Source organism: Anarhichas minor, unplaced genomic scaffold (genome assembly GCF_050575085.1).
Source record: "Anarhichas minor isolate MPS153535 unplaced genomic scaffold, ASM5057508v1 ptg000007l, whole genome shotgun sequence".
Lineage (NCBI taxonomy): Eukaryota > Metazoa > Chordata > Actinopteri > Perciformes > Anarhichadidae > Anarhichas > Anarhichas minor.
Window position 1 is genome coordinate 17,953,693 of NW_027466453.1, and position 20,282 is coordinate 17,973,974.

A 20,282-nucleotide genomic window follows, 5' to 3' on the forward strand; every position below is an offset into this window, starting at 1 on the left:
GCCCAACCATGATGTTTTTCCAAATCCTAACTAATGGATTTTTTTGCCTAATCCTAACTTTCTTTTTTTACCATAATGTCGTCCCGAAATAAAAACGTAATTCCGAGCGACATGAAAATACAGCCACAGACAATCAAGTAAAAAAATTTGAATATAAGACATAAAACAGTGCAGAAGGATAAATAGAACACATATCATGTGTAGCCTAAAATAAAGGATAAAGGATGTAGTAAATGCATCTGTGTAATGAGAATTTATGAAAATATATATCTTTAGGTGTCAAACAGTAAGCCGAAGCGGTTCATAAACAGGACCTGCTATGTGTCGTTAGACTCATTAAATGTATAATCTAGGGCTCTGTGGATGCAGTTAATTGACACAGACAGCGCTTGTGGCAGTAGAGGTTTGGTTTCTCCTCCCGACAGCGAACAGCACAAGTGCTGCCTGGAGTCAGCGCGGCTTATCTCTCTCTGCACTCCAAACAGTGGGCTTAAGTGCTGGCTGTGCCACATGTCTCTGCTGTTCACAGGTTTAGAAGAAATCCGTCCAGCCTGCATTCACTCCCCCGAGACCTGCAGTGTTATCTTACCTCTTATCTCTAGAGCATCTAGCAGCTTCTTTTTTTGTTTTGTTTCATACACAAAAGACCTCATCTTCTTTTTACATTTGATCTGCTCACTGTTCAGGGATAAAGTCTGAATCACTGTCCACATTCAGGTCATCTACTCACACACAAAGGAAATAAAGGCCTCATCATGTGAAAGTCCTATATTTGTGATTTAACTTGAATTGTTTGTGTTGTTGCATTTCATCCTCGGTGTCTGCAAAACCCAACATATGTAAAAATTTTCTTGAACTTCTCCCTGGTGCTTTTACAATTTTTCATCGCTCCACCCCTCTCGTGTGGCGTCTCACAGGAGTATAGAGTTACCTTATTTTTACAGTCAGGCCCTGAAAAGACTGTTCCCATGGTCCACTTCTGCACCGGTCTGTGTACTGGTTACCATGCTTGAGTATTAGTGTTGGGTGTCTGTTGCGTTCACTGTCCTCCGAGGAGAAGGGTGCGAGTGGATAGTAAAGTGAGGGGGCCCACACGGTCATGACTTTTGTGGCTTCCTGCAGATTAGTGCCGTGTTTATAAAGCCTTGCTGAAGTATCCTTAACAAAACCCATTCAAATCCACACGTCCATTATTATCTTTTTATAGTCTTTTTTCATTTGTGAGCTTTGTTGTGTTGTTATGTTGGAACAGGAGCAGTTACAGGAGAAGTGATGCAACACCTGGCAGCTCTGTGGCCAAACAGTCATTTGGTGGTTAGACAGGTGTCTTTTTTCTGAGGAAGAGCCACAGATAGGATCTCTTTCATTAAATCTTCAGAGGCATCACAGAGGGCATAGCTACAAATCTGTTGTTTTGACTTGAAACCATATGGCAGCCATCAGAGGCTCCTCTTGCATCGGCAAAAGAAACCCAACCCTGACATCTCTTGCTAATTCATTGACCAGAAAGTAAGTTCAAAAGGTTAGTCGTAGGTTTGCATGTGGACATATATGTGTGTGTGTGTGTGTGTGTGTGTGTGTGTGTGTGTGTGTGTGTGTGTGTGTGTGTGTTAGTGGTAGTACAGTACTCAGTTTACTTTGACGCAGAAATGGTCATGAGACGTGTTTGCCCTTCTGTCACATCTGTAATAGCTATATAACATCTGCTCTCATTCTTCGACCTCAGTGCTGCTGAGTTTCAGAGAGTGCTATGTGTCTGTCGAGGTAAGAGAGAGAGAACTAGTGCACAGATGTTGCACAGCGATCACTGAGCACAAAAGAAGAAAAAAACCACTTCCTTCTCTATCCGCTCAGGCAGAACCTTTCTGAAGATTTTTACAGAGAAAGGAGTGGACAGAGCTGTGTGCTGAAGGAGTTAAAAAAGGAAATAGAAAAGGGATGGATGAGTGTAAGCAGAGGAGGGAAGGAAGTGAAGTGAAGTTGGTCAATAGAGGGTAAAATAAGCTTTCAGTAACCAGGTCAAGCATGCACCTATTGGAATCTTGCCCGGAGAAGCTTGCATGGAGTTCGGCTGAGACGGGGAGGTTAAATCTTTGTGTGTTTTTGCTTGAGGCAGAACGTCTAGTATTTGTTTGTAAAAGTGTGTCTACAAAAGAGTGTTTGTGCTAACACATGTGTCAAAAGGTGCACATTTCTCTCCTGCAGCTGAACTTATCTCCTGTTTCCCAGAGGGAAGCTTGCACTTGTCTGCCGGGGGTCAAAGCTGGGGGTCATCAGATAAGAAGGATCAGGGTTAGGCCATTACTTTAATCCAGCCTTGCTCATGTCTCGCACTCCTCCGCATGCCCTCAATTAAAGTTGACTGGTCACAGAACCAAGTTATGTCGTCAAAGTGGTAAAATGAACAGTAAAAAATAAGAAGACAAAGAGTGTGAGGAGAGATGGCAGGAGGGCAGCAGGGGTCGAAATCTCACACTATCCTGATACAGCCTGAAGTACTTCAGTCTGTTGAAGCTGATCACACACACACACACACACACACACACACACACACACACACACACACACACACACACACACTGAGCGTGACCCAGACCCAGCCTGGATAAGGCCCAGACAGTCACATGGACATGGACTGGGAGACCAAAGTTTCTTCAGTTACCATGTCAATTGAAATTTGCAAGTAAGTCATTTTTTTTTGTCGCCAGAATGACAAAATACTATTGACTCTTCGCTAAGTTCTGCCCTCAAACGCAGACTAGACAGCGTAGAGTCAGACTATACGTCTCTGCTTCATTGACTCAGTTTCAGATTTTCTTCATTTTCAGGATGGTTTTGTTGATTTGAAGCTTAGTTATGGTTTAACGTTTTGTAATAGTGATCATTTTGTCTGTATGTTTTGTTTGGTGTTTCAGAGAATAATTAAATCAACGCCTTCGTGTGTGGTCGTAGCTCGCACGTCATCTGCAGAGGCAAAGATTTAGCACTTCTATGCTTCGCTATAGCTGCTGAAGGTTTACTGAATGTTTTTTAATGATTGTAACAGTGAATAAGGATCTACCCAGCTCGTATTCCTTAATGTCATTGTCTTCTTTCTCGATTGCCAGGTGATGTGTTGGTTCACATTTACGCTGTGATCCATAGGCTTTAGCTTCTATCTTTGTCTTTTTAACTGCTGCTGAATCAGTTGGACATCCTTGATATATCCTTCAAATGCATATTATAGACCCTTCTGTCTGCTTCTCTCTGGAATCACTTTTTCTTTTTTTCCCAAAATGAGATAATATGTTCTTGTGTCACTCTAAGTAACCTTTAAACTGGAGACAAACCTGCTTAGGTTTATTGACTGCACACTGTTGGCTCCCATGTGGTCAAGCTCCACACTCGCTTTGATCAGCACACTGCACACATTCTTCCCATCATCATCATCTCACTTCCCTCCCCGGTGTTTATTATTGGCTGCAGCTGGAACACCTCCAGTCGCTCAGACCTCACTCCGCCGAGGTCGTGCTGACAAAATCCCGCTCCACAAAGCAGAAGCAGCCCACCTCTGTTTGACTCTAACTGAAGTTAGCACATGAAGATAGGTTTCTGTACAGCTTCATATCAAATGTGTCCGGATGTCCCCCAAGTTGGTCTTTGTCTCTTTGGGCTGAATGATCATTGTGAATACATTGCATGAACCATTTCTTCTCTGTTAAATTACATTTTACCAAGCCACTCTGACCGCGAAGATCACAGTGAGACAGCGATAAGGCTCAAGTGTGAACCACTTCTCTGTTTTAGGAACTCATTTCTAAACATGCAGAAAAACAACGTTATTTATGTGACAATTTTTTTTTTAAGTACAAAAGAAAGAAAGAAAAAGCTTTACACGGTCATTGAACCGTTCAATATTACAGGTTCTTCACACAAACAGAAGTACAGTAGCACAAAGAAGCACTTCTGTCACTTTATCTGAGTCATCTCACATCTCTTCTTGAGCTTTTTTTTCCACTACTGGCAATCCTATGTTACAGACCTGCACTGTCAAATTTAAAGTGCTGCATACAGTCAAGGTTTGAACACTGCTTTAAAAGCTTTAATAGAAATTTAAAATCACAAGTGCAATTCCATCCAAAGGAATTAATGTCATTTGTTGCCGTCACTTTCCTGTTTATACGTCACATTGCTTCTTGCAGTGCTTGATTTTGACGTTGATTTAAAAAGTTCTACGTTCTCAATGCTCTCTGTGAGGCGGATCAGGCCAGAAGGTGGAGAAGGAAAATTACATTCTGGTAATATTGATACAGCTGTACTCTAATTGCATGATGAACTCACTGGCCACATCCAATCAAGTTCAGAATTACTTATCACCCACAGCCAAATCTGTTCCAACCGCGAAAGGATAGTTACCGGACACAATGGAGAAGGAATCAAACTGCAAGTTAATCCTTTCATGCACATTAAAAGCCGTGGCAGCACAATACAAACAACACTTTAGAAGATAATTAACTGCAGCTCCAGATTCCAAAGACTTTCTCAAGAGCTGGCAACTGATCCCACACATACAATACCCCATCACTATATAATCACCACGCTTGCTAATGACACCCAGCCGTCACTTTTTCCCTGCTGAAGTCCACGATGAGCCATGATGACTAAAGCGCGCCGGCCTCCATTAGATTTCTCACTGAATACATTTCAAGGAGCCCAAACGTCAGTGGATCCGTCGTCCCTGGATACACACGTGTGTGCGTGCAGCGTTTTCACATGACGATGACTGTTTGCTCAGGCTGCTGCTTGCCAGCTGGGCTGGTTGAGCTTGTCAATTTGTGAGTCATGCCATTAGAGTCAAAGTCTGCCTGGTTGAGCAGAGAGGCTATACTGCCTCATTATCTCATCCGACAGCAGGTTTGATAGGGCTGGCATCCGCTGTGAAGAGCACATAAAGAGTCATTCCTTCAGGCAGGTTGGGGGTGGATGATGGGAAATACAAAGTCAGAGGTGTGTATGTACATGTGTGCGTGGCCGAGTGTCAAGTGTTCAACCCTAAAATGCAGCATTTGGCAACATTGCAGCCTGCAGAGAATGCTCCATAAAACTGACGAATATCTCTGCTGGATAACAAAAAGGAAATGTGGCTTTAATCGACAGCTCACACGAATTCTACAATAACTGGCAGTAATGTCACTAACCTAAAACACATTGAATTAGACATTCTTGCTCATGGTAACGCTGCACCAGCACCGCATTGTTTTACTACATTTGAATGGTGTCACTAATCCAGACCCAAGTTTATTCTCTGATGCTGTAGCCACACAAAGAATCAGTCTCCGTCATATTTTTGGAATACTAATTCAGGCCATTTTGTAAATCGAGGCTTTCAGTTATTTATAACCCTGTTAAAATACTATAATGTGTTTTAATTTATAGTGATTTTTCACTGACTGCTCCAATAACTTCACACTGCTCCCAGTGGAAAAGAGCACCAACTGTTGGGCTTTCATTACTGTTTTGAAAAAGGCCTTCAGTTCTTTGTACTTGAGCTGAACGCCAGTCACCTAATGATTTGCACCGCTGACCTCAACCAGTTCCAATAACACGGTTAAATCGTAGCTCTCCAAACATGGAGAAACAGCCCTTTAACCTCTCGGGACCTCAGGCTTTAAGTCAAAGCTCCAGAAGGAAAAGACTAAATGTTCATTGGCTCTCCGGCTCGGCTCCTTCTCGGAGGTGAATTGATTTAACGGCCTCAGTGAAATATTGCTCTTATCCTGGCCTCGGACCACTCTTGCCCCCTAACCCCTTCCTCAGACGACCCCCCTCAGAACGGCCCCAAATTCCAGGAAAAAAGATGCAGCGAAGTTCTGGCTTCTATAAATCACAGCTCCACTCCCCAGCCGCTCCCTGCAGAGCACCGAGGGAGAAACATCATCCCCTTCCCTTTCCCCGACCCCCTTCAGCTCCAAACCTCCTCTGACTGTTTAAATGCTGCATAGAGTACAGATGAGACCTTCCTCACCATTTAACCACAACCTCAACAGGGCTCTGTTTCACTTATGAGTCACTCACTGTGCTCTCAGATCTTTACGGCCTCATCTGTAACACCGCGGTGGCGTCAAAGTCGTGCTGCTTCAATCAGTCTCCCTGCTTTATTTACCTGTTAGTGTTTCTGCATGTGGTCACGGTGTCGTTAAGCTCTTTATTGCCCGCAATCCACAACGGTGCCACTCAAGTCTGACTGACTTCTGAACTCTGTTTTTATAGGGAGCACACAACAAAAAGTCCCAGCAGGAGGGGGGTTCGCTGGAGGCAAGCTCGTGTTGCAGAAATCACACAAATAACTGACAAGGACAGAAAATGTGTGTTTGGAAAATGTTCCATGACACCACACACTCCAATGGAAAACAATGTGTGTTGCACAAGCGTTGTTTTACACTAGCAGTGGAAACGCTTTTTATTGATTGTCCCTGTGCTTTCTATGCCTGAAAGTAGCGTGTGACTGCAGCGCTGCAGCCCAACCCATGTGGGTGATGGACCTGTCTCTGCATGCCCATCAGATGCAGGCGAGCTAATTAATACACAGGGTTAGGTTCATGGGTACATGACATATGCATCACATGACTCACTTTCTGGGACATCTGACAGGAACTCTCACTGCAGCTCTCATGAATAGCACGTAAACAGCGAACATGCGTAAACAGCTTAGAAGACCCGTTTGGACTTTGTTCCAGAAGGGTGGCTGGGAAGGAGGGGATGCAGAAAGAGGACGGGGACAGGAGGGGCGAGAGATTGAAGCCCTGCAGCCGATACTCCCTCTATGGCGGTCCGGTTGGGAGGAGCAACATCAGGCTGTTCTCCTTTGGGACGTTCTGCCTGTACAAACAAACCGACCCCGGGCCTCTGGTCTAATGGGAACCAGACCTGCTCAAGGACCAAATCCCCTTCCCCTTCCCTTCTTCTCCCCTCCTCTCTGTACGACCAACGCTCCACTGACACACACTCCAGCTGAAGGATGCACTTCAATTATTCCAAACAGACCTGAAAATATTCCCCAGTTTTCCCACACAGCAACAGTTGATGACGTTCCTACATGAGCGCTGACCTTCTTGACCCCCGAGCAGCCAGACTCCAGTGACCGGCACTTCTCTGCACGGCCACACTTTCTCTCACTTTCACATGATTTCTCTCTCCTTCCTCCTCTCTCCCACTCTCTCTCATTTACACACAAAGCTTTCCATTGAATAATGTCGATACTGGGCCGTTCCGCCAAAGCGGTGCCTTGTCCGTCCCCACGACATTTCATGTATGTATAATACATTCTATTATCATGCAAAGTGTCCTGTACTTTGTCCTAATTGCAATTTGAAGATACACCATGGAGAACCTTCACAAAAACTACTTAGTTCACTGAAAATAAATATGATTTTATCCTGTCACTATAACACTTCTCTTTTTTCATGAAATACAACTGTTGGAGTCCTTCAGAATTATTGTGTGACTCCATTAGACATCCAAATACATTTTTTTCATCAGAAATTCACAAGGTAAAATACACATTTTAGTTGTGTCCCTAGGTTTTCACTCTGACCCTAAAACATTTGGGGCATTAAAGTCAAAGGATCAACAGGAAGTAGCATCATTTGAGTCTGCTGAAGCAAGTTCTCTCGCTCCATTTTCTGTATTTTTAATCACATCTTAAGTATGACTGAGAATTTCCATCTAAACATAAAGTCCTCGTCTTGCTTTGTTTACGTATCTGGGCCACTTTGCATGCTTTCAATGCATGGTAGTGCACTGTAAGCGTGCCCCACCGACTAGCTCATAGCCGCCTCTCTGCACTACTCTCACATGGCCGTTACAGCTCAGAACACCATACAGGGTCGTTGCTGAAGAGTAACGTCCAGCCACTTGTTCCCCGTCATGTAAACACTGCTAGCTCTGTTAGCACCGCTAGCTTCTAGCCGCTGGCTCAGGCGTCGCCATGTTGAGAGTCGTTTAGAGACAATCAAAATGTTCCCAATCCCGTATCTTGCCCCTTGAAGATAGTTTTGGTCAACCTCTTGAAAGTGCTAAGTGTTCTCATGCTATTAGCATTGAGGTCATGTGGCTACATTTCATGTATTTGCTAATGCTATGCTAAAAACTCAGTCCTTTTGCTTTCAGTCCTGTTACTCACATGAACCAGTTTCCATTTAGAATCCTTTTAAAAATGTTTTTAGATTGACCATTACACATTTTTAATAGTTAAATGTGTGCGTATTTAAATACAGTGCTGAAAAAAAGTTTAAATTTGAAAAGTGACAACATGGAAATGGCACAGATTCATCTGATTGGCCCTGCTGGCGACCTTTTCTTTTCCAGTCCAATCCATATCTCTCTGATTAAACACATGTTTTGACCCAGTTTCATATGAGAGTAAGTTACATTTTCCTTACAGCATAATTAGATCTGCAGCGGATGACCAAAGCTCGCCTAATCTGTGCTTCAGGACTGGAGGCACCATGGTGAGCAGCTCATCCCTGGATACGAAGTTTGAATGTTCTCATTGTGAGGGTTCAGAGTTTATCAGTGAATGTCCTCCCAGTCTCTCTATCTGAATGTTCTGCTTCACTAAAGTATGAATATTGGCTCAAAGTCAAACGGAGGGGAGAAAAAAAGCCTCTTAAAACACATAGAGCCTCCACATTGACTGCACGTCTGCTGCAGAGAGGGCTGATTGTGATACGGCCTGGTGACAGTGGGCCTCACATGGCATGTGGTGCTGTTTAAATTGCATCACTTTATCACTCTGCTTTTCCCTGAACAAAAAGTCTGAGATAAAAAAAACACATGTTAACGCTTCCTTTGTTTCTTTTCCTTTTCTACCATACAACCCTGGTGTGTAGACGCACGTGAATCGTGTTTTCAAGGCCAGAAAAGCTGATTATTTGTGCGTGCTGGAGTCTGTGATGGAGTCACTGAAGCCAAGTGGGTGGAAGTACGGCAGATTTATTGAGGAGAATGGAGCGTGTCTGAACCAACTCACAAACACTGGATATGACTGTTCAGCTCTGTCTCCCTCCCACACATCTGTGCTCAAACCCGTCAATGTTCCCTTTTGACGAAGATCAGTGATCATTTTACATTAACCCCCCCCCCCCACACACACACACTCACATTCCCTACATTTGAGTTCCGACTGGTCTTGTGTGCTCCTCTGGGGTTCCCTGTATCTCTGTTTGCTATTAGCTTTCTTGTGTCTTTGTGCTTTGCATGCTGGGAGTGGCCAAACCTAAACGCAACCCTCTGGAACTGAAGTGTTTATCTGCAGAGTCAGCTCAAACTGAGACCTGGCGGTAACAAACGTGTTGCAACTCACTCGCCTCAGGCTCTCTGGAAGAGCGTAGGAGTGGGAGGCGTGTTTTGGGATGTGAAAGAAGTGTGTTTACAACTTTGACTGCTTGGTCATATTACTAAATATGCAGACTAATCTGCATATACATATAATCTCCTCGTGCTTTTGGGAGCATGTCTTTGTGTGTTTGCATGATATAGCTCCAGGATACATATAATTGGGGCTGAATTGATCCGCTGGAAATGTGTACTCACAGTACTGATGGGTGACACGGATCAATACTGTGACACAAAAACACCCTCTGAACAAAACATCCAGCAGTTTGACAAAAAAGACACCAAGAACTTTGAATTTTTATTCCATCACTCATTGTCATAATGTTGTAAAAGACTTCTCAATAACAAAAATAAATCCTTCAACATAACCACAAGCCTGGATGAGACCAGGTGGGTGTGTCCAGCCAGGAGTTGAATCAGAGTTGGTTAACTTCCCGCTGACGTCATTTGTTGAGGCAACCTCACTCTGGCACGAAGGGACTGACAGTCAAGGTCATTGACCCACTGCAGGGAAACGGCCTCCAATCAGTTTGTGTGTCCCTGATGTTTCAAATTAACGATTATTCCCTGACGTAATGGGAGGAGGGGAGGAGGGGGGGGGACAGAGCAGTCTTTGTCTATTATTGGCACTTTTTACACACAAAAGCTCCTTCTTCCTCTGCACTCCTTTCTTTTCTGGTCTCTTCCTCCACATTGTTCCAGTGCCACGTTGCAGCTGCAGACACCTGGACCCCGCTATATAGTTTCCCACTGAGATTGTTCCGCTTCCAGAGCAGCTCAAGCCAAAGACTATGGTCATGTGATCACAATGATGATGTGGCACAGTCTGATAGTGAGAAACCAGTAAGAGTGGGGACTCCACACCCCCGACGCTCTCCCCTCTGTATACTGAATGAAAAACGCAGAGATGTGTGGGATTACTCTCACAGGAGGAACTTGAACCCTCTGACTTCCTGCTCGCTGATGAGGTCACTGGTCTCGGTGGGAGCGTCTGTGATATGCCTGCTCAGTAACAGCCGACTGACGGCAGGGCAGAGGGAGGGGGAGGGGGGGAAGAAGGGAGGAATGGGACATGTAGCGGGGATGGAGGGGTAGATGACAGGTTGATGTGGGGGGTGGGAGGAGGAGGAGGCGGAGAAAGGCCGTCCATGCAGGTCTCTAGTGAGCCTGGAGCACTTGGCGGAGCACAGCATGTGTTCATGTTATGGAGAGGACTCTCTCTTTTATAAAGAAAAACGACAAAGAGGGTGGGGGTGTTGAAAAGCCAGGAAAATCTCACAAAATGCCTGAGAATGTTCCCGTCTGGCAAAACTCTCTGTTTTTCATTAATCACAGTTGGTAGTTGAGGCAATGCAAAGAGCTGAAATCTGACTTCATGTATTAATCTGTGGGGCCAGATAGGGGTCGGGGGCCTCAGTACAGTGTGAAATCATATCTTTTCTCAGTTTGTGATAACATTCAGGACTTCAGTATCACAGAAACATCCCAGCTGCATTTAGGAATCAGAGCTGCAGACGTGTTTCTAGCAGGTGTGATTGGGGCCTAAATAAAGCATCAACAACAACATAAGTACAGAAACAACAGGCATTGCTTTTGTCATAGGAAGATAAGATTTTCTGAAAAGAGGAAGAAGAAGATCTTTGAAACTGAAGATGGGACAAGCAGTCAGGATATTTTCCTGCCATGAGACCCCTGGACTCCATGTGCCAGAATGCTCTGCTTCGCCCTGAGGCTGGCCTCGTTCATGACCAACAAAATGATGCCGTCAATAAGCCAGATGATTGTCTATTGAGCTTTTACAACTGCCATACTGTCACAACAATGTATTGCACAAAAGGGGAGGAGCGTTACACAGTGCAGTATATGGCATAAGGAACATCTGACTTGCGGCTGCTCCCTGTCAGCTGGTCTGCCTCTCGCTGGCTCCCGGCTGATGTCAGAGCACTCTTGATTAAAGAGCGGCCTTCGGTCCCGGTGAAGGTCAGGTTACTATGAGGTAACTCTTGCTCCCTGAGCTGCTGCGAGGCTGACTGGAGGGAGCACCTGGTGCGCGGTGCCTGAGGCTGCGGCCCTATAGGTGAGGGGTTTAAGGGAAGGAAGGGAGGAGCAGGATGGCGATCGCACATACAAAGCCATCTTGTTTTAAGGCCGGGGCTCAGATGGAGCCGCTCTGTTGCCAAGGGTCCAGAGCCCTACATCCTGCCGCCAAGTGAAAGACCCAGTCTTCAAACAAGTTGCATGAACAAAGAGCCACACAGGCACCCATACACCACCCCTCCAATACACATGCAGGCTGTATTTGACTATCTCCCTTCATCTCTGTTGTGACTTCCCAATGCAACCCTCATTCAACTCCAAGTATTTCTCAAGAGGTCACGGTTTTCTAACTCTAACTCTCACAAAACAATGCAATTAAGTCATTCTCTCTGAAACACACACAGCTTGGTCGAAAACACACACTCACTCCCCCGTCATCGTCTCGCTGTGCTTCACCCTCAGGCCTTTTAATGCTTCCCAGATGTTGACATGCTTTTCTCTCCAGCTCTAGCAAACCTTGGAAGTCAGTGGCCCTCTCTCGTGGTGTTAACGGTGCCCAGGAGGCCTCTGAAAGGAGGGGAGGGGGAGGGGGAGGGGGCACAAGACCTCTCAAGCTCCTACAAAAGGACCTTCATCCTTTCCCTTTCACGGGGTAATCGCTTATCTGTCTCCTCTTTGCGCTGATCAGCAGGGTTTCAAATGAAAATCTGCATGAGGAACATGGGTGTGGTTTGGAAAGACATCCTGATAACGTTTGAGAAAAGAAGGTGTGCTCACAAACAGGATAACAAAGTACTCTGCAGCTGTTCTCCATCCAGATGGGCAGCGGTGGTACATACTATTAGGTTTCATTTGTCTGTGACCACGGGTTGGGCCTTTGGGTGTTATGTGTCAGCTGCTCCTCATCAACTTATTACAATCCTTTCAGTGTTTCTCTGTTTCTCCATCTAGTCTTTTTAGCTTCTACCGTAATAGGAAAGAAAAATCAATAAATTCTCTCAAGAGCTAGCTTGTGTTACCATCTTCCCTCCTCGTGACTCTCACCAAATGATCTGGTGTCACAGTCTGAGGTTTATGTTCCACCATTTTCCAGGCTGAGTCTATTAGTCTGTAAAAGGCCAATCATCAGGGTCCTATCTGTTTCTCAGTATGGACTCTCAAAAGCCCTGGGACATGTGATGCTATTGTCCTCTTTAAAAGCAGCGATGGATCTCCTCTGACATGCTCATCTGCCGTGGTGTCTTGTGCTGGTGGGATGATGAAATGTAACCGTAACATTTTGACCGGCCCGTGGATCCTTTGAGGCCGCATGGACGAGCCCTAGAGCCAAAGAAGAGAGGTTGAGCCGCGGCGAGTCGGAAAAAGCCTCCGGCTCAGGAGCTCTGTGAGAAAGCGTCCATCTGCTGCACATGCTGGAGACGGCCCAAAACAAACAAGTTAAAATTATACCGCAGAAAGACAGCCGATCTCTGTGTTTAAAGTTCTTACAAACAGAGGATTACCGTGTTACTATTTCAAAGGCCTGAGAAATTGTCAGTTTTGTGGTTTATCCCACCACGATACAGCAAACAGTCTCTGTAGCAGCTAGATCGCACATTCAAGTTTGAGAGGAAATGTTCTGAAATTCAGGTGTCAAGAACTAAGTCATGTGTAGGATGAGTCTAAAATATATTATAAACATACTTATATTGTTATAATCTGCTTATATCACAGTATAATTATAGTTATAAGCTCTCATATACATTCATAATGATTTATAACAATAATCAAAACTCATTATGAAGCATTTTATAATGACTTATACGGTCATGATATTTCCTAATTGCTGGTCACTCATTGACATTTTTTGACAAGTATCATATTGTGTTTTATAATTCGATATATTTGTAACACATGATTATATTTTCATAATGCATCATAGTCACTGTTATAATGCATTAGAATGGGATTGTAAAATACTCTAAGTGGTCATTGTTCATTTTTAATAAAGTGAAAAAAGTCATTAAATCTACACAAAAACAACGCACACATCATTATAAAAGTCATTTTTTCTTTACTTAAATGTAACTTATAATCACATTATAATACATTATAAAGTGATTATAATGTATTACAACAATGACAATTACAATACACTCTGATCCCTCCAAAGACAAGTCAGTGAGTGACCAGCAGTTGTGAAGTATTACTTGACCTTTTAGGTCATTACTAAATGTTTCCTAATTTGTTTTGTGATTATTGTTATAATGAATATTGAATATATTAATGAGTACTTACAACTATAATGATACAGTGCTATAAACAGATTGTATCACATTATATGTATGTTTATAATGCATTACAGACACGGGCATCATAGAAAGTGTTTACAAACTTTTCATAATCCTTCAAGCAGTAACATTACTTATTCCCACACTAAAGTAAATACAATGTGAATAACATTTTCAGTGAAAACATTTTGTTTGTTTTAAATCTGACATTCACCTTCTGCTGTATTTTACAAGGTGATGTGTTCAAATTATAATAACACACTTTATGGTGGAATTGGCAGTAACGTTACAGCACTTACCGTATCTACACTTTAATAACATGTGCGGCATTATGCTCACAGTACATGATGTACAGAAGGGAATATAAGTCTGTTCCTCGGAGATAAAGCGACACAAGCAACCAAAGATTGACTTTGACCTGTGGCCTGCAGTCAAAGACAGAAGTGAAGTGATCATGAAAGTATTCTTTGCGTCTCATTTCCTGCCAAATGTGTGGTTAAAGGTTGACTAGTTACACAAAATGAAAAATGCACCCTTACGGTTAAGATTTATAGAACATGGAGCTTCTCCTATACCCGTCACAAATAATGATATATTCAAAATAAATCTGACTAACAGGAGTCCTACTTGTCAACTTAGTTGGCTTTGACCATGCACATTAGGTTTCCCCAGCAGCTTTGTTATGGCCTCAGAGTGAGTGCATGTGGTCGCTGTGGTTCCACTGCTGAGGTTCCCTAAATCCACATGATATCAGTGTGCAGCAGCCCCCTCCTCCACCTTTTACCAAAAAGCCTCAAATCTCCGATCAGGGAGAGGAGATCAAATCCACATAAAGAATAATGAGTTATGAATTTTCACCTTTGATTCAACACTATGCTGCCATCTAGCGGTGACTAACAGTCATCAGGTGCAGAAAATTAATTCTGTAAAACAAGGTGAAAGTATACAAATCGACACGTGGGGGAGCCAGAGATCAGTGACGTCCAGAGGCTTCTGCAGTGTCAGCACTAATGTGGACAGCACAAAGAGCTCTCAGAGGAAACGTTCACTGATGTTTCTCTCCCTCCCTGTGGACACATTTAACATCACAAACAGATGTGATTTGAGGGGATATCATGCAAAGGGATTTTGGAGGACTTCTCCTCAAAGCAACCTTCCCCAGATGATGTAGGAGGGTCTTTGCCGTTCAACTGGAAAAATATTTGCAGTTTATGGCTCCCAAAATGCATGACATCATCCTTCACAATCTCTTTACACGGCAGCACATGCGCCTCCTAAAGCTAATCAAATTGAGGCGATTGTAAATCTCACTTGATGATTTAGTTTTTCAGTGTTGTATGAAAATAAAAAGAAAGGAGAAACCAAAGGAGCTCTTTCTCTGTTCCCCATCACGCAGCCCCTAAACATTCCCATATGGCAATGATGTCAGGCTTTATGTTGTGGAGCAGGGATCCTCTCCTGGGACCATCAGGCCCAGATAGAGCAGTTAGACCCTCCCTCAACCAGGGGACCTGAAGACGACAACTGTCAGCCGTGGACGGATGATGAGACAACGGGCCCTGAGCACAGACAGGTTTAAGGCCCCATCACCTCTACATAGCAGCAAAAGACATTGACTTAAGAGACGTTTAGCCTGTTTTTGTTGTTGTTTTCTATGTCTTTGTAGTCATTACGCACCTCTGTGTGGTTTTATCTCTTTGTGGTCATTTTTGAGTCTCTTCCTGGCTTGTACGTGTCTCTTTGTGGTCCTTTTGTGGGTGAAGGCCCTGACACTATGGGCCCCTAAATCTGTGCCCCTTCAGTAGTCCATCCATGCTGCAAACATCCGTCCAGCAAAAGTGCTGTTGAGCAGGGCCAATTTTTTTTTTTGTCGTTTCTATGGAATTACTGAAAAGGAACAAGAGAGGAGAACTACTGATACTGATTTCCAACAAAAAAAGTGAGTCATAGTTTTCTGTGGAATCTGTTCAGCATTGTTCAATCTAAAATGTGTCTTCTCTTCTTCTACAGCTACAATCACGGGGTTATTTGGCAAATCCTCTGATTCATCCTCCCCCGCCAACTGGGAGTTTCTGGATGAATCTGATTGCTGTCAGGACAGTTGAGCCAAGGGGGGGGGGGGGGGGGGGGGGGGGTCTGGAAGGGGCTTTATTCTATGACTCAGCTGGACAGGACTGAGGCTCCCTTTACGAAACAGTTTAACAAAACAATGTCATTATTGTGAAAGGAGCTTTTCAGTCTCAGCTGAGACTCCCAAACGCCATCCAGACTAATACTCCTTCATTACCAACTGAACAGAGCTGTTCCATTTAAAAGAAGACCTTTACGGGAAAAAGGAGCAGACTGAAATTAAAAGGGTGCAAAGGAAGGGGTGGGGTACATTGCAACTCAAGACAAGAGAAGGATTTAGGCCAGCAACTGTATGCTAACTTCACATTGACAAGCAGAGATCCCAATATACTCAATGCACGCTCATACCACAGGATGTATGTTCATAAGCAAAGGGGAAGGGGAGGGTGAAATAGAGAAACAGTTTCATTATTTCACATAAATGGATACAATGCACTCAGGACCTGGCGTACAGAGGGGACGGGGATTTACAAGAGGAAGGGGATCCACTACTCGTGGTGTCCAGGAAGCAGAACAGGAGGTCATCCGAAGAGAAATAAGATCAGGAAAAGAGACTTTCAGTCTGTCGCCGTCTTTAGCACTCTCACTCTGGATTTACACTCTTCCTGTCTTTTGTGGACCCCGTAGAATTGTCCAAAGTAATTAAGATATTTCCTGTTTGTCTAATGTTTGTTCCTGCAAACATTAAACTTACCCTTTCTGTTTCCATCACAAACTATGTAATGATGTGTCGGGCTTTTTCAAGTTAATCGACTGACCAAGTTTGATTTGGCACAGAGTACTTTGTGAGGACTAAATATTCATTAGAAAAGGGAAGAAGTGAATCAGAGTCTGACGTTTCTGTTGATAATAGGAAACCAGAGTGCCGAAGGAATCTAATTTAAGGAGCGTTGATACCTTTTCCTCATGTTTTTTCCTCTTTTGTCTTTTCTTGCTTACGCTGTCATGTTTGAAAGACACGACTGCTCGCTCGGCTTACAGATGAGCTCAGCTCGTCAGTCTTGAGATATTTTGAGCTTAAACCACGTATATCATAACGTCTCATCACACGATCGGACAACGACAACATATTACCCAGAAATCATCACTGCATATCTGTATATGACAGAATGACCAAAGGAAAAAAGCCATTTATTTATACAATGTATTCATAGTTTTGTCATAGATTGCTACTAAAAGTGAATATATAATAATGACAGTCATGGGTTTGTTGTTTTGAGGGTATATATTTTATATACGATGGCCACATGATGAAGTATAGGCTGGCATCTGGAACCTCTGGCTCTGTGAACTTTCCTAAGCGAGTTTGCATGAAACATTGCATTGAATATGTGTACAGAATCCTTTTTCCAAAAACACACATGCATTCCAGAAATGACCCCTGCTCAGTTTAATGATCAAGGGAAGAATGCAAACGTTGGCAGGGAATCGATCTTACTCAATGCTGTGGTATGTAGAGTCTTAACTCTCAGTTAGCGCACTGAGGGGTCTGCATGGAAACCGATGATTTTTTAAATTTGAATAGAAGTTTGTAGAAGTGCACTGAATCTGGAATTAAAGTTGTTGTTTTACTCTGAAATTCCTTTGAGCTTCAGACAAAGTTTGGCGGTGTATAGATATTGGAACCCAGCGGAGCCTGTGCTGTTTGATTTATCATGCAGTTTGCCCAGCAGGTAAGATTAAAATGACGCTGTGCGGGGGACCGAGCAATATGTAGAAAGACATTTCAGGAATCTGTCCACGCACACTGACGCTGGCATCGTTTCTCTTGCTCAAAATAAAGAAAAATGGCTGCTAAATGCAAGAGAAACTCAAGGAATCTCTGGAGACAGAGGGGCCTCTGTTAGCCTCATGCATTTTCCGTGATCACATTACAGTAAGCCTTGCTTCAGTGAGTAAATGGACAACACTCATATTGTTGCGTGGTGAATGTGTAATTCTCTGGTTGAGCATTAAGCACCAGCTCAGTGTTACAACTCCGGTTGAGAGAGGGTGAGAAACAAGCATCTGGGTGTTCTCTAACAGTACAAGGTCACGTTATCAGTGTCCCGACAAGTAATTCGTCTCTGGATCTGTTCGGTTACATTCTTACAGATATTTCCTTTTTGTCACAGAGTTTAAAGCGGTAAAGCTGTCGGAGGAGTCCCTCAGATTGTCTTTTTGTAATATATTTTATTCTGTTAATACACATCATTGATATATTAGTTTCCCTTCTGTTATTTGAACTTGACACATTCTTTGAATCTGTTTTTATCTTCCAACTATAGATAAAACAGTGCACACACAAACAAACAAACAAAAGCAAAACCCCAGAAGAACTACAAATGAATAACTAAATAAATAAATGGCACAAAGTAAACTTCAAACAGGTAATAATTTGATGTTTCATTACAGAAGTAGGCCTCCTACTGCTGCTACGACAGTGACCCGTTAAATATGTCATTAATATTCATATTATATGTTGTTAGTCTATGCAGTTTACTCGTATGTCCTCATTCCTTTTACTAATCCACTCCCCCTCACTGTTCTTGCTCCCTGTCATGTCCACAAAGAGCATGCAGATAACCAGCACCGTTGACCAAGAAGGAGGGAAATAACTTTTGGGGGGTTTTCATGAGAATCCCGTGGTTATTTTTCCCTCTTTCTTCCTAACCTTTTATTCCATCACTTCCAGTTTTCTTCCTATATTTGCCGGGGATTTCCAGTCTTATCTGACTACTCTGTTGTTTTTCCTCAGAGCAAGATTAGACTTGAGACAAAACACGATGATAACTCTGTCTTTTTTTATCTGAAGGGTGGAGATATTCATATCAAGGGTTAATCGAGTCATCTCCTCTGTATAAAAAACTCAAATATGAATTACCTATCATGCTGCTGAAAATGGATCAACACTGTCATTTCATTACCATGCAAAATAAACCCTTTATCGTGAGAAAAAAATCCTCCACTAGAGCTGCCATTTGTGACACCATTAACTCTTCGGTGACCCACTTGTGTAAATATCTGAGCACAGATAATCCCCATGAGCTGGAAAGGCTGTAGCAGCGGCCGACGGGGCTCTCTGAGGTCTCATGTCTTTGGACATGAGAATGAAGCTCATAGTGATCTCACACTGCAGGCAAAAACACTTTCAGTTCTGTTTGGCAGCACTCCTTGTTTAGTTTTCGGTTCCTCTGGCTTTGTTGCTGGGAAACAATGACGCTTTGTCAAGCGATTAAAGCTGACTATGGGCATGCATCCAGTAACAATTTATTAAAAACTGAATGTGTGGATAGACCTCCCGAAGTTAAAGTGCATGTTTTGTGAATAGGGAGTGATTCAGCAACACGACTGGAATCTCAATGCTTGCTTTCCTAGCTGAAGCTCTCTGTTTGTCTTTCGTGGTCTCCCCCTGTTGAATATCTTCTTCTGTCATCCCTTTCTGCTGCCATCTAATGAACTGCTCAAACAACCTTTGACCCAAACTGGATTAAAGACGCCTGACTGTGTGCAGCTGTTTATTCTCAGCATTCTCACTTTCCCTGTTTCACATACCAACGCATTGTTTCTGTGGGTCACAAGGGCTCCTGGAGGATGTGCTCTATGCCTTCCTATGAAACATCAGCCTCCTTTTGTTAATTATTGCTGGAGATTTGTCTGCCACGAATGAATCGCTCTGTAAGGTGACTCATCATTAGCGTTCCTGTATCCATCGGCGCATCAGGGCAACATTTTCCCCAAGGAACTCATATCCTGGAAAATCCAAGAGTTCTGCAATATGAAACATCTAAAAACAGGAAGTGACTGCATGCCACGTGTAGAGTGGAAACTCCACAGATTAGCATCTTAGTGAAAGTGGAAGCTGCCTTCAGGAAACAAGCCAACATGTTTATTTTATTACAAATTTCCATTTATTTATACATTTAATGGATCTTAATGAGAGCATATATCATTTCTGACTCATTATTAACTGATAGTGATTTTAAAAAGTCTGATATTTTTACAAAAGCACGGTGTTAAATATACAATCCTGGTGCTGGTGCATTTCTGCTTTCTGAAGAAATGTGTGTGTGTGGGAGTGAATCTCTGGTGACCTTAAGAAGAAGCGTGTGCATAATGAATCCCTCCAACATGAGCACAGAACACTTTGTTAAGCCTGATTGAGAAAAGGAGCAAGAGACCATCACTGTCATCTCATTTCTTCCTTACTCGCACGGCTTTTTTATTTTTAGTTGTAAAGCAGTTTTTATTTTTCAACCGCATGGTCGACTTAAAATGTCCATATGTACATTTTGACTAAAAGTATGTATGTCAGTGCAGTAAATTGAAGAAATACAAGTACTCACAGTGAAGCACAGTTACTCTCACAGTTACACATCAACACCTGCACCTGAAGTCTATATAAGATCATTCATCCGCTGTGCTGTTTAAACTGTAGCAGTGCTTCATATTTAAGTACACAGATTTAAAGTGGGAAAAATGTACGATAAG